The 13,172-nt window shown below is 42.2% G+C and overlaps 1 protein-coding gene across 3 annotated transcripts in view; it reads right to left on the bottom strand.

Annotated features, from left to right (window-relative positions):
• The window catches only part of RB1CC1 (RB1 inducible coiled-coil 1), a 69,776-nt gene extending 59,295 nt beyond the window's left edge, over positions 1 to 10,481 (bottom strand). For 2 of the 3 annotated variants that reach the window (XM_065752900.1, XM_065752902.1), the window contains exons 1-2: positions 10,318 to 10,481; positions 7,303 to 7,378 (exon numbers count right to left, since the gene is read on the bottom strand). The gene's annotated coding sequence lies outside the window, so the exon portion shown is untranslated. The remainder of the gene's footprint in view (positions 1 to 7,302; positions 7,379 to 10,317) is intronic. The other variant, XM_065752901.1, reaches the window with a different exon arrangement.
• Positions 10,482 to 13,172: the final 2,691 nt, after the last annotated feature.

The following is a 13,172-nucleotide window of genomic DNA, read 5'->3' as shown; positions in this document are numbered from 1 at the left end:
TCCTGCTGAGGACACTAATCAGCTCAGCTGCCTGTTTCCACAGTTCTTTACTAACTTCGAGGGAAAGTCAGCAACCATCAAGTTTCAACAGAATATAGCCACATTTTATCACTCTATTTGCATTATTTCAATAGGCTGTTAAGAGAATTTCACAATCTTTTCTGGAACGCTATGAACAAATATAACAAGTTTCTAGCTTTTAAGTGCTACATTGCTGAAATTGCTTACATCACTTTTAATTGAAGTTGAAAAATTTCAACATTTGACAATTAACAAAGAGGCTAACTATATAATTGGAAACTGTCCTGCAGCATTCTGTCCACAGTACACATGATCTTACAAATTACAGAACATTACATGATCAACAGCCAGGAATTATTAGCAACATCATTATAAAGAAAAGCTGATAATTTAGAAATGGGAATTGCTAAGCAACTCCCAGAACAGACAGAAGATAGTAGAAATGAATATAAGAAAAAGCATGAGGTGACACAAACGAAGGTAAGAATAGCATGGAGTAGAAAAACGTTGAAGAACCAATTCAAATATGCATTGTTGCATTACCTAACATGAAAAACAGCCATGAATATATTACCCTGTCAATGTAACACTTATTTATTTCATTGCTCTATACTGTGTTTACATTGCAATAGAATTGCATCTGCTTCACCTCACAAAACTGTCCCATTCAATATAAACTCTAAAACAACTGAGTACTTTTGAAGACTGTGTTCATCAATACTTCCAATGTATGTTGCTTAGAAATTTTTTAAATGTAGCTCATCTAGTTCAGGACACATGCATCTGTAGAAGGAAATTGATGTCTGTTTACAGACCTTTCGTTTCTATAAAAACAACCACACACCATGGATTTCACAGCACTCCACAAATAATCCTATAGCTACATTAGCCATCCATTTCTGCCATTAAGTGCAGAATCCCTTCTCCGTTATCCAATTCTGACTTTTCCATTGCTTCACAGTACAATTCTTCCCAGTTTCACAAACCCAAAACACTAAAATACAGCATTCAGGGCAGGACAAAGACAAAACTCAATGTTTATATACACTGCTAGTGCTTAAAGGGGCATTACAAACCAGATTCTAACAATCTGAGTTACAAAAACATTTTTATTTGGCTACCAAAAATGTAAGCTAAACTATGCCAAAGTCATTGCTTCTCTTTAATTCCAGGAGTTTTACATTCCTTTTACAGAAACACATCAGCAGTAAAGGGTACCTTGCTTTTAGTGCCTGGGGAAGCATTACTTCATATCTGCAAAGTGCTGTACTTATTCAGCACTTCATCTCTCAGATCAGAGAGGACCAAGGAGTCCAAACTCCCTCCCTCACATCACACCCCCTGGCATATCTCCAGGTTGGAAGAAATGCAATTCTAAATACAGACAGAACTAAAGTTCTCAAGCAAGGCAGCACCCCACTATTCATTCGGAAGCTTGCAATTCCATATTGCTAATTATCAGGCATTCACATAGCTGTCTATGAACATCACCTGCTCAATTCTAATAAAGGGAAGTTCTCTTATTGAGGATCCGCTGAGGCTACGTTGCAGGTGATAATAGATTTTGACTCAAATGTGAACCATAAATGTTACCTGTGATTACACAGGTCCAATTTCTCACAGCAGATCAATGTAGATAGAATTCCTATCTGCCAAAAGGGTAATTAATCCAAGGCAAAGTCTGATGAGTCCACCACACGCTAAAAACAAAAAAAATCTAGTGTGCTATTCCTCACTCAGTGAGTTATCCTATTTGGAATGGGTCTTCCCTCAAGAACAGGCCTTTATCACTTCTGGGGATGGAGAATCAACTTTGGTACATGCTATTATTTTATTAAGCTGCCTCTCATTTCCATGCAGCAAAACTAGTTTTGCCTTTGAGGCACTGCAATTTCTGTGACTTCACTTTCCCCTAAGCAGGATTTCCTATTTCACTTCAACTTTGCAGGTCTACATTAAACTAAAGAACTTGACTAGCACATAATGTTCTTTTCAGTTGAATCTTTCTTCTTCAAATCTGTATTCTACCTCTACTTCCTCTGCTTTTTCAGGTGCACTTCTAAAAACAATCTCTTCATCTAATTTCCACATCTCACTTCACTAGCAAAGGATTTTACAGCACATTTCCTAATATCAAAGGAAAAGGAACATAGAGACTATGACTGAATTTAAGGAAATACCTTTCTTCATGTAAAGTGATGTTCAAAAGCAGATTTCAAGTAGCTTTATTCAATACTGCTACCAATGCTTCTAATCAGAAGCATCTTCCTTTTGCAAAAGACCACTACAACCACCTAGAACAGACAAAATGTCCTCATTCTTTACCAATGCTTTTAGTAACACAAGCAGCTTACTTTAAAAATAAAAAATCCTACAATGAAAATGCATACCTTTATCTGGACAACTGACTCTTCAAAGGAAACACTCCTTAAAATGCACTTAAATAAATATATCATATTTGGGTTTGGGTTGGAAGTGACTTAAAAAACCATTCAGTTACAACTCCTCTATCATGAGTAAGGTTTCTGCCCACTTTTCGCCCCTCCCCCCCCCCCCCCCCCATCCAACCTGGCCTTTAACACTTTCAGATATGGAGCATCCACAACTTCTCCAGACAACCTCTGCCAGTGCCTCAACACCCTCACAGTGAAGAATTTACTTTTAAGATTTAATCAAAATCTACCCTATTTCAGTTTAAAGCCATTATCCTGTAACGTCTCTACATTCCCTGACAAAGAGTCCCTTTCCAGTATTCTTCCAGGCCCCTCCTGGGTACTGAAAGGCCACCGTGAGGTGTCTCCAAAGCCTAGTCCTCTCCAGGATGAAGAAGCCCAGCTCCATCCTTTCTTTAAAAACGTGCTATACATCTCTGATCACCCTTGTCACCTCCTCTGGACCTGATCTAACATCCTCATGTGCCTTCTGTGCTGGGGTACCCAGAGTTGAGCACAGTACTGCAGGTGGGGCCTTAACAAGAGCTGAGTAGAAGATGACAACACACCCCTCAACCTGCTAATTGCACTGTTTTGATATAGCCGAGGTTACAGTTGGCTGTGTTACATGGTGAACCACACAACAGAGCCTGTTCTGAACCAGATGTAGAAAAAAACTTCATCACTTATCCCTCCAAAAACATTTAACCAGGCCATATCTAATGGACAAGATACACTTTACTCTAGCTGGAGATACTACCTCCCATTACAGCCTTACAAGTACTAAAACCCTGTTCAGTGTCATCTTCATGTAAGGTTGTCAAACCCCAATATCTACAAGGTGCCATCTGTAGCTTTATTTATACAGCACTGAGATACAGGCACAGAAGCAGTTAATTAAAGCATCTCCAGCAGTCACTGCATTTTTAGCAGTTCTCAGACTCATCGACTGGTCAGTCAAGCAAGTCCCTTCCATTCTTAAAACAGGGAAGACACCGCAGTTCTGCAAAGCAATCAGGAAATGTGCTCAAGTCACTACTTCCCAATTCACTGACAAGGAATTTCAAAACTCAGAAGTATGATAGTTTTACTTCTTTGCCATTTTGGTTTTTGAGGGCTTTTTTGTTTGCTTGCTTTTTCCTTCAATCAGGCATTTTGCAAAGCATCAACACCATCCTCGACTTTTCAGGAAATCTAATTTATACCACACGAATGCAGGGGCAACTCTGAACTACATGGAAGCTAACTCTATTCTCCCTGTTCAGCAGTTTAGGTGGAGCAATACCTTTCATACTCAGCATCAGCCGCGGAAGGGCAAGAGATAAAAAGCAACTACATCTGGGCAGGTAAGAAAACGTGGCATTAAGTAGCTTTAAAATTGGTGTGGCCCAAACCAGTGCAACTTCTTGCAAGTTCAGACATAACTTATATCATGAATTCTAGGAAATAAATAGTTTCAAACACATTTATGAAGCAACAAGCTTATTATTAGACATTACATCATGACTCCATACATATATAATTATAAAACTTCAGTTTTGAGGGTTAGCATCTACTTATACTATTCTTTTCACAGGATTTGAGGAACTGCCAGAACACAATCCATGTATGAATCAGACATTTTTTTCTCCTTCAACAGTTGAAAAAAAAAGAAAAAGAAAAAAGTTTACTAACTTTTGCAAACCCCAAACCTCACATTTCTTATCTGTCAGAAAGTGGGGTTTCTGTGACTTGGTTAACAAGTCAGAAAACAAGCCAAGGTTTCCTGACATTCTTACTGCTACAGAACAGTTCACAGTATGTATCAGTACTCTTCTTTTGTAGTAGTTTCTTAATTGGTGGAAACAGTCTTTCCACAGCTGTTTCCAACTGTGTCTTTGACAAAAATTAACTGAAGGTCCAGTCATTTTTATTTTTAATGTATAATCCTGCCATTTCAAAAGCAAACACAGACTATACATCTCCCTCACATTACAGTGATTAATACTTTACAAAAAAATGGTGCTCTTCAGTATGTAGAGCTTCAGGTGGTTTTATTCAAGTTACTGACTGACTCCATAGTGGTAAGGTTTCCCCTGTAGAAATGAGCTCTTTAAAAATAATTAGCCCGTAAAATCTTACCGTGTTTGCAAACAATTCTATCTACAAGAAACAGCCAAGAAGCATTCCTTTCTTGCTTAGATCAAGATCAGACAAGTCAACACCAACACTTCTCCTTCACTAACCCTCTCTCTGGCTAACCAACACCACACCTTAAAACAGATTAAAGCCCAAACACCAGCCTTGTGAATCCCTTTCCTCAGCCAGTTGTCCAGATCCTCTTCCTGCACCAACTTTCAGCTGCGCAACTTTCCTCAGTCATATGCTGTAAACTGGATTACTTCTCTGGAACAAGTTTGAAACAGCACTCTTTCCAGGACTGCCGTCTGCCAGGCAGCCCTTCAAACTATTACTCCACAGCTAAGGGCAGGAAAAAGGCTGACAGATACATAGAGGTAACCAAGCCAGCTCTGTCAGCCAAGTAGAGAAGTGAGAATTTTCAAAAAGCATCACTCAAATTCCTAACTACACATGCCATCATCAGATATTAATAAAGTTCTTGTAAATGGTAAATATTTAGAATAACATCAAAGTTTTCTAGCAGTAAAGGAACCCACCAGACTTGGTAAACTGTTCAAATAAGTTACAGCTTCCAAACTTGTTTCAGATTTCTTTCCTCATAGCATTCACCTACGAACCTCCTCCTATTTATCAAATTGTTTTTAAAAGTACTACATGAAACAGACAAGCAGAGAACCAGTAACATGCAGAACTGACATAAACCCCATCTTCCCTACAAACATGTTAAAAAAAAGCGTAACTAGATTCCTGACACAAAAGCTTAATGCTCTATTTGCATCTTACACAATTAAAAATAACTTTCAGGTCTTTATCGACATAAATCTGAAAGAGCAATGTACTGAGAAATGAGAAAAAGTACACAATGAGCATGAAGAACATAAAATTTAACCTTATCTCAAAAAAGCGTTTAATGGCCTTCAAATAGCCTTTGCTTTTCCTTGATAAATCTTTGGCAGTTTAAAGCAACTAACAAAGCACAATAATAAATCCCTCTGTGGAATATTACCAACTTAAGGAATAGACAACCTCAGAGGTTAAAAACAAAAAACACCATCACCACCACAAAAAAGAAAAAAAAAACAACCCCACACCCACAACGGTTTATACACTGCAATTGCACCTCTACCTTATTCAACCCCAATTGTGGTGTTTGCAGTCAGAACATTCATATGAAATTGCTCTGTTGTATTACACATGCTTTGTTCAGCTTATTGGTATTTTGCCTTCGAGTCTTTCACATGACATAAGAAAAGGCAAATTTACACACACCACCCCCTCTCTTTGCTCTGATTGGGATGTGAGAATTTTTAAATGATATTTTCATTTTTTGTTTAAAGAAATGTTCACTTAAAGGAACTTCATGCAAACCCAATCAGTAGTCAGTACAAGCATCTGTACAGAGTATTTTAAATTAGAACAGACAAATAAGTCATCTTGAGTTTACTAGCAGAACGCCTGCAATCCAACATAAGCATAATATATCTGAAAAGAACTGCTAGTCCAGTTACACAATATATTCTTACATAAGAACCTCCATTTCATCTGAATTTAATAGAAATATACACTCTGGAGGATGGAACAAAAACTATCACTAAAAGCACCATTTTATCAGTATAAACTGCCTAGCCTAGACACAACTACACCAAATAAGGATCAAATACCTACACTTTTGACATATCAGCACTAACAGTAGGCATAAATGTACTCGAAACAGTATTTGAGATAAAACACTGACATTTATAATCCCTGAAGTATCAGAGGATGTTAAAAGAATGGAAATAGCTGCAGCCATATCTACACCATACAGAACAGACAAAAGAGCTTATTTGATGGTACATAGCACAAACATACTCATACAAAAAAAGTAGCAGACAAGTTCCATCACTTACAGAAGAGAACATTAACACAATCAACATTTGAGCAGCTACCTTAATTGTTCACAGACATCGGATCCCAGAAGTGCCATTCAGAACTGACTATTTTGCTGAGAGGTATGATTTTTGAATTTGCAATAGAAAGAAAAGTTGTCCTTCATTTACTTCTCCAGTGCCACTTTCTACCTCAAAAATATACATTGCCTTCAATCTGTTCAAACTGAAAGTACAGTGCTGACCTTTCAAGCACATCACCAAGCGTAGTAATGAAGATTGCTGTACTGTGACTCAATCATACACTCCGTCCAAGTAAAAAAAACAGGCAATTCTAATCCTGAACACACTACTCCCCACACGCTATCAAAACTTTCCTAATCTCCTGAAAATGTAAAAATAGTATTGAAAAAATAACCCCTGGGAGGTAAGAAAATAAGAGCTATTTCATAGCTAGGGAAAAAAAAGAGCACTGTAGGCAGAACATGGCATAACAGCAAAACAGATCAGGGACATGTAAAACCCAAATCAACAAAGTAGACTGGTATTCATTTTCAATCAACAGGTAGCCAATGCAGACCAGAAAGAAATGCCTATCACAGAGCAGCAAGTCATTTTATGCAGAAAGCAGGCTACCACTTTCTTCAACAGCAGATTTTATAGATACGACAACTACTAGAGATTATATATAGCACATGGTAATCACTTCACCTTGATGTGACAAAGGAGGCAGGCCAAGCTGCAAAAACAGTTCCCAGAAGAAAACGTCAACATCTTGGACGTACATAAAAAGCTGCACTAGCAACTGGCACTGCCAGAGCACACAGCCTGAGCTCAGAACCCTACTGGAAAATACGCACCTGTAGATAGAAGGCAAACAAGAATTTTCCTGATAGCCAGTGGTTCTCCTGGTCAGTCAACAGCAATTGGCTCCATCTGAATTTGAGTGAAAATTTTATATCAATAAATCTGTTTTGATATTTCTATCAACAGCTGCTAACAATTCAGACTTCGATATTATTTATTATTGATGACTTAGATACATTAAAATATCACAGGCTTCAGAAAGCATCACTGAAGTGCATCCACTTCCAATTCTTCTCATGGAGGGAAACGTGATATCTTTCAACTTTTCTCCCAACTGAAAACTACTAAAAGTGTATCTGAAACACAAGTCAACTCACAGACAAGTGACTTCCACAATAGCCACAGAATCCTTAACTAGTTCATAAAAGGAGTTACTGTCAGTGATTTCTCAACCATCAATCATTTTTATGACTAAGAGACCACATGAGAGTCTTCCAACATGATCACCCAGACCATTGCTCTGTGAAATCAGCTACAAAATGCACATTATGTCTAACAGGTAGGTTAGTAATTTCCATATGAGGGTTGGTTTTTTTTTTGTTTGTTTGTTTTTGCCTGCTTGGTATCAGCGCATTCAATCAGGTGGTATAACAGAATATTGTTATTCGTACACTTCTTACAGCCAAGTGTTTGCTACCTCATTGATCCCTGCTGTTGACAATATCAACAGTTTATGGTCTGATGCAAAGTTGGTAATTCATTTAAGAATTTCACCTTTCTACCATTTCACTTTCCTCTTCAGAAATTCCTCATGTAATATCACGTAGCTGTGAACCCAACATCGGGAGCACAACTGCTCTTGGGCAATACACATGTAGAAGGAGAAGCATGACAGCTGGGACAGTGTCCAAACGACTCTGGAGTAGCTCAGATGACAGCCGGGTATGCGTGCTATGGCTCAGAGAGCACCCACCTTAGACAACAGTTTTTCATTTTGACTTGTTTCATTTGACTGTAATATGTGAGCAATCTGCATAATAAAAATCTCTAGATCCTCACACCACTCGAAGCCAGTCTTCTAACTAAACTAGCTGCCAGATTAAAAACAGAGACTAAGGAACACACTGACAGCCACCAACTCTCCAGTTTAAGATAGTGAAAACTTCTTCCCAGCGATCCCACTCAAACTGTCACCATCTATCAAAAGCAGCAGCAGGACGCACACTATTCCTCTCCTTCTACATATGCTTGCCTCTGTTTAATCACAATAACCTAAATCCCAAGTTTAGGCACGGTTTAGAAACTGAATTTTTCACCTCAACTCTCCCAGAACTATACATAACATTAGTAGCGTTCAAATCTTACGCAGGGACAAGCAGTGTCTTAACTAGACACGACAAAAGACCTTAAAATAACCAATGTTCTCTCCCCCAGTAAATGCAAATCTGCTTCGTATGCTTCTAATTATAAATATGGTAACATGACATGGGGGAGAGAGCCAGCCCCTTGAGTAGGATCCCAGAGACTACTAACCCAAATCTGCATCAGGCAGAAGGCTGGGTCAACAAACTACAGCTCAACATAGTTTGGGTGCCTTTTCTTTTCGGACAAAAAAAGAAGAAAAACAAAAACAAACAAAACCACACTATACAAAGTGCCTAATAGTAATAAACTTCCAAAGTGCAGTTAGGTCTACCTTACACTAATGCATTATCCCATAAGTTCCTGCTTGTATTTCTGGATCTATAACTGGCACAGACTTACTACACATTCGTTGTTTTTTTTTTCCACTATTCCCAGTAAAACAAAATAAAACCATTTTGAGCTTTTGATGTCACTTAAAATATGTACCAAGAGATCTCTGCAGGGTTACATTTAAACTAAACCTTGTGAGTTACAGTCTCACTTCTTCCTCACATGTTCTCTTTGCCACTAAGGCTTATGTGAAAATAGATAAAAGTTCTTTGTTCACGTGCTTTATCTTCTAAAAACTGAGGTACCTGATTGTTTTAGGTCGTTTTTTGTTTTTCTTTTTTTTTTTTTGCTGTTTTTTAAGTTCAAAATTTACATATATAAGATTAAATGTTTCCTTTACTAAAGTAGCAGAGATACCTAGTATCATCCAAATACTGCCCGAGGACACTAAGGACCAAATGGGAGTTGTGCCCGCGTTATTTTTCCAACAGAGGTGAGATATCTTCCACTGTGCAACAAACCAACCAATTACAGAAGCGTAGCTCTTCCATAAAGGCTGACATGCCAACTACTTCACACATTTACGTAGGGGCAGAAAAGGCATGTGAGCTCCTCCTTCCCTCTTGAAAGGGCACAAAAGTGTCGGTGTAATCTCAACAAATTGGTAGGACATCCCTCTCTGCTATTTCAGACAAAATGAATTTTTCCTAAAAGGTTGAGACAATTATGGGTAAGGAGGAGAAAACTAACATTCTGAGATCGTTCTAGGCGTCTTGGTTCTAGGCACAGTTTATTTTTTTAATCTCTAGATAAAGTTGAGGCGTCACAAGGACCTGTCCCCGCAGGACTCCCACTCGCCCTTTTACCCTCAGGCAGCATTCACTTACAACTCCGGGTGCACTGAGGACGAGCAGCAGCGCAGAGCCGCCTGACAGCACGCTCACAAGCAGCAACGACAACGGCAAAGCTCGGCACACGCTTCCTCGGGAGCAGCGATAAGTAAACACCGGAGCCGGTGGCAGCGCACCGGCCAACACGGCGCTGCTGCACGCCGCGCCCGGCCGAAGGCGCGGGCTGAGTCATTCCCCGGACTAACTTCGCACAGCCCTCCCCCGGCAGCGGACCGCGGGCAGGGAGCGCCCAGCCCGCCCGGCACCGCCGCCCCGCGGGTTCCCCCGCCGCCTCGGGGCCGCAGCCGATGCCGGGCCGCGCTCCGCCCCCTCCCAGGCCCCCAGCGCTCCACCGCCCACCCCGCGGCCGACCGCTGAACCACCGCCCCTCGCGACAGCCCCGGCATAAGGAGCCCCGCCGCAGCCTCACGCCCGACTCCCTGCGGCCGCGGAGGGGCCCTCGCCTCCCCCACCGCCACTCACCCTAGGGTCCGGCGGCGGCCCCGCGCATCCTGCGGCGGCAGAGCCCCCCACCCGGCGCGGCCGGGCCGCCTCGGCGGGCGCTGCGCTCGAGCGGACGGCGAGGGCGGAGAGAGGCGGCGTAGGGCCGGCCGGGGGCAGCGGGAGCGGGGAGCCCAGGCGCAGCCGCCGCCGATGTTTGTTATTGTCGTCAGCCGCTTCCGGCGCCGGCGCATGCCGGGAGAGGGCGGCCCGGAGGAGGAACCGTGGGGCGGAAGCGGCCGTGGCTGCGTAACCGGCCGAAGCCGCTTCCCGGGCGGTGTGAAACCGAGGCCCGTACGGACTGGGTGGCTGTGTTCCACCGGACTCAACTCTTCCCCGTTTGGAGGGTGCACTCAGCTCTGCTGCCCTGGCGCTGCCTCCCCGCGGGGGCCGTAGGGAAGGGCTGAGGCCCCGGGGGCTCGGAGAGACTCTGGTACGCGGTCTGCTCTGTACGCCGGCCTCTTGCTCCTGTGCTGAGAAAGCGAAATTGAACTTGGCACGCGTTGCTTTCAGGTTTCTTTTTTACTCTAGGCAGAGTTCTAACCACGTAAGAGCACGCTAAAGAGGTGTGAAGAAGATTCGCTCTGAATTACGGTTGTCCTTATGGGTCCTCTGCGCAGTATTCCCCTAAGCTCAGCACGTCGGTGCGCTAATGACTCCAGCTGAGCCGGGGCACGGGGTCAGCACAGTGCAGTGTCAGCTCAACTTATAGATAACAGTTTGGTGCGTTCACTGGCTAAACGAAACCCTGTGAGCAGCAAACACTGTGCAACCTTGCTTTCCGTTTTCCTGTTCTCTGAGAACAGGTTTCAAAAATGCAAAAAAAAAAAAAAACCTTTTTTTTTTTAATTTGAATTGCCATTGAACCAGACCAGTGCAGTAGATTTATAAAAGTAGGGTCACATATCACAATCTGAATATTTGTGGTGACCAAACGGTGGTGTGTTACAGCAGGGGTGACAGCAACAGTGGATCATCTCCACTGGCGCAGATATTTATGAGCGCAGCATGCAGGCTCTTGTCCATCACTAGTGAAAATGCATAGCCAATGGTGGTTACTGTGTTGAAAAATAGTGTTTTGTAGCTGAGAATTTGCTCTATCAAACAGTGCTGTCATGCTCTCTGAATCAGTTGCAGTTCCACAGAAACACAGGTATTACTTCTGGATCAACCTTAGTGTTTGTGTCTTAAGAAAATTTCTGTTCACTCAATGCAGCCCAAGCAAGCCAAAGGTTGGACATCTGTGCCGCGCACCATGGGCAGCAGGTCATGGCACAGCAGAATTCAAAGTGCAATCCCATGGCCAGACTGAGGCAAGCACGTAAATAAGAGAAATGCAGAGAGCGCAGGGCAACTCCTTTTCAGCTTTCAGGACAAGTGCATTTAGTACAATAACTAGATTGGCTATACACAGAGTTCAATTTAAGGATTTTCTCTTAGGCCTGGTCAAATCTCACACACACAGCCCTTCACCTATTTATTTACTTTGATTCTAGTTCATCAGCTTGTATATTATCCCTTCTCACAAGCTGCCCTAATTCATACAGCTCTGAGCACCCACAGCCCATGCAGACAGGTGTCTGTACTTGGAAAACCTTGTTGCTGTGGGATGCAGAAAGTAACAAGGCCTCACTATCACCTGGTGATGCCTTGTGGCATCAGATAGATGAGTGGTCTGGCTCTTGCATCCTAGCATGGCCTATTGGCAGCTCTGAGTACAGCAGTGAGTGGAGCTGAGGAGCACTGGTACCGAGAGGAGCAGACAGAGTTTAATAGAAAATACCAATACAAGTTTCTAACAGCAATTCAAGGCAGGTTTAATTTTAGTCACAATGGTCAACCTCCAGTTCTACAGACATTAACTTCTGCTTTCTGCGTCTTCTAAAATATTCTTCCCCTTCATAAATTCTTTGAGCGTGATGAAGGAGTGATCTGTAGCACAAAGAGCTTTACAAAAAAAGCACTGTTCATGCTTTAAGTGGAGGTGAACCAAAGTTAAAAAAAAAACAAAACAAAACCTGTGAAACCTATAGAATCATTAAAGCTGAAAAGACCTCTAAGGTTTTCTAGTCTAGCCATCAACCCACCCGCACCATGCTCAGTAACCATGGCCCTCAGTGCCACATCTCCATGTTTGGTGAACACCTCCAGGGACAGTGACTCCACCAGCTCCCTGGGCAGCCTGTTCCAGTGCTTCAACACTCTTTCAGAGGAGAAATTTTTCCTAATATCCAACCTGAACCTCCCCTGGTGCAACTTAAACCTGTTCCCTCTCATTCTGCCACTGTTACCTTGGAGAAGAATCCAACCCCCACCTCAACACAACCTCCCTTCAGGAAGTTGAAGCACCAGGGAGCTTCATTAAAGTTATTTGGCCAAGGAGATACAACTGAGATGACGTTGCACATCAGCAAGAGAAGCTGATAGCAAGTATTCCAACACAGGTCACAGTGCCGCTAGTCCTGGCAGTTTTCTGACAACACCTCTGCCATTCAGGCTTTCAGCAATTGAATGAAGAGAGGCTCTGGGCACTGAGGCACTGTTTGGTCTTTGGCAGCACGTGCAGGACAGCTTGCTTCAATGCAACTTGGGAAGGACTGTAGCAGGAACAGAAGTGAGCAAAGCACTGCCAGCAGAGCAGGTTGGTCTGGCTTGCTCTTATAACATTTCATTATGTTGCTTCCTCTCAAAGTAATCCAGAGAGACTTTGTGCCAAGCAGCTAATTACAGGGCTTTTTCATGAGCCTGTCTGAACAAAAACAAACAAAAGTTTAACATTATATCTAGTACATCTGCCCTGAAAAGAAATAATTTTATGAATAATATTTTGCTCCAGG

This window comes from Cyrtonyx montezumae, unplaced genomic scaffold (assembly GCF_038088225.1).
Source record: "Cyrtonyx montezumae isolate F1298 unplaced genomic scaffold, pur_monq_1.0 scaffold_8, whole genome shotgun sequence".
Classification (NCBI taxonomy): Eukaryota; Metazoa; Chordata; class Aves; order Galliformes; family Odontophoridae; genus Cyrtonyx; species Cyrtonyx montezumae.
Note: the sequence above shows the minus strand (reverse complement) of the source record. Positions and strands in the feature narration are given on the sequence as shown.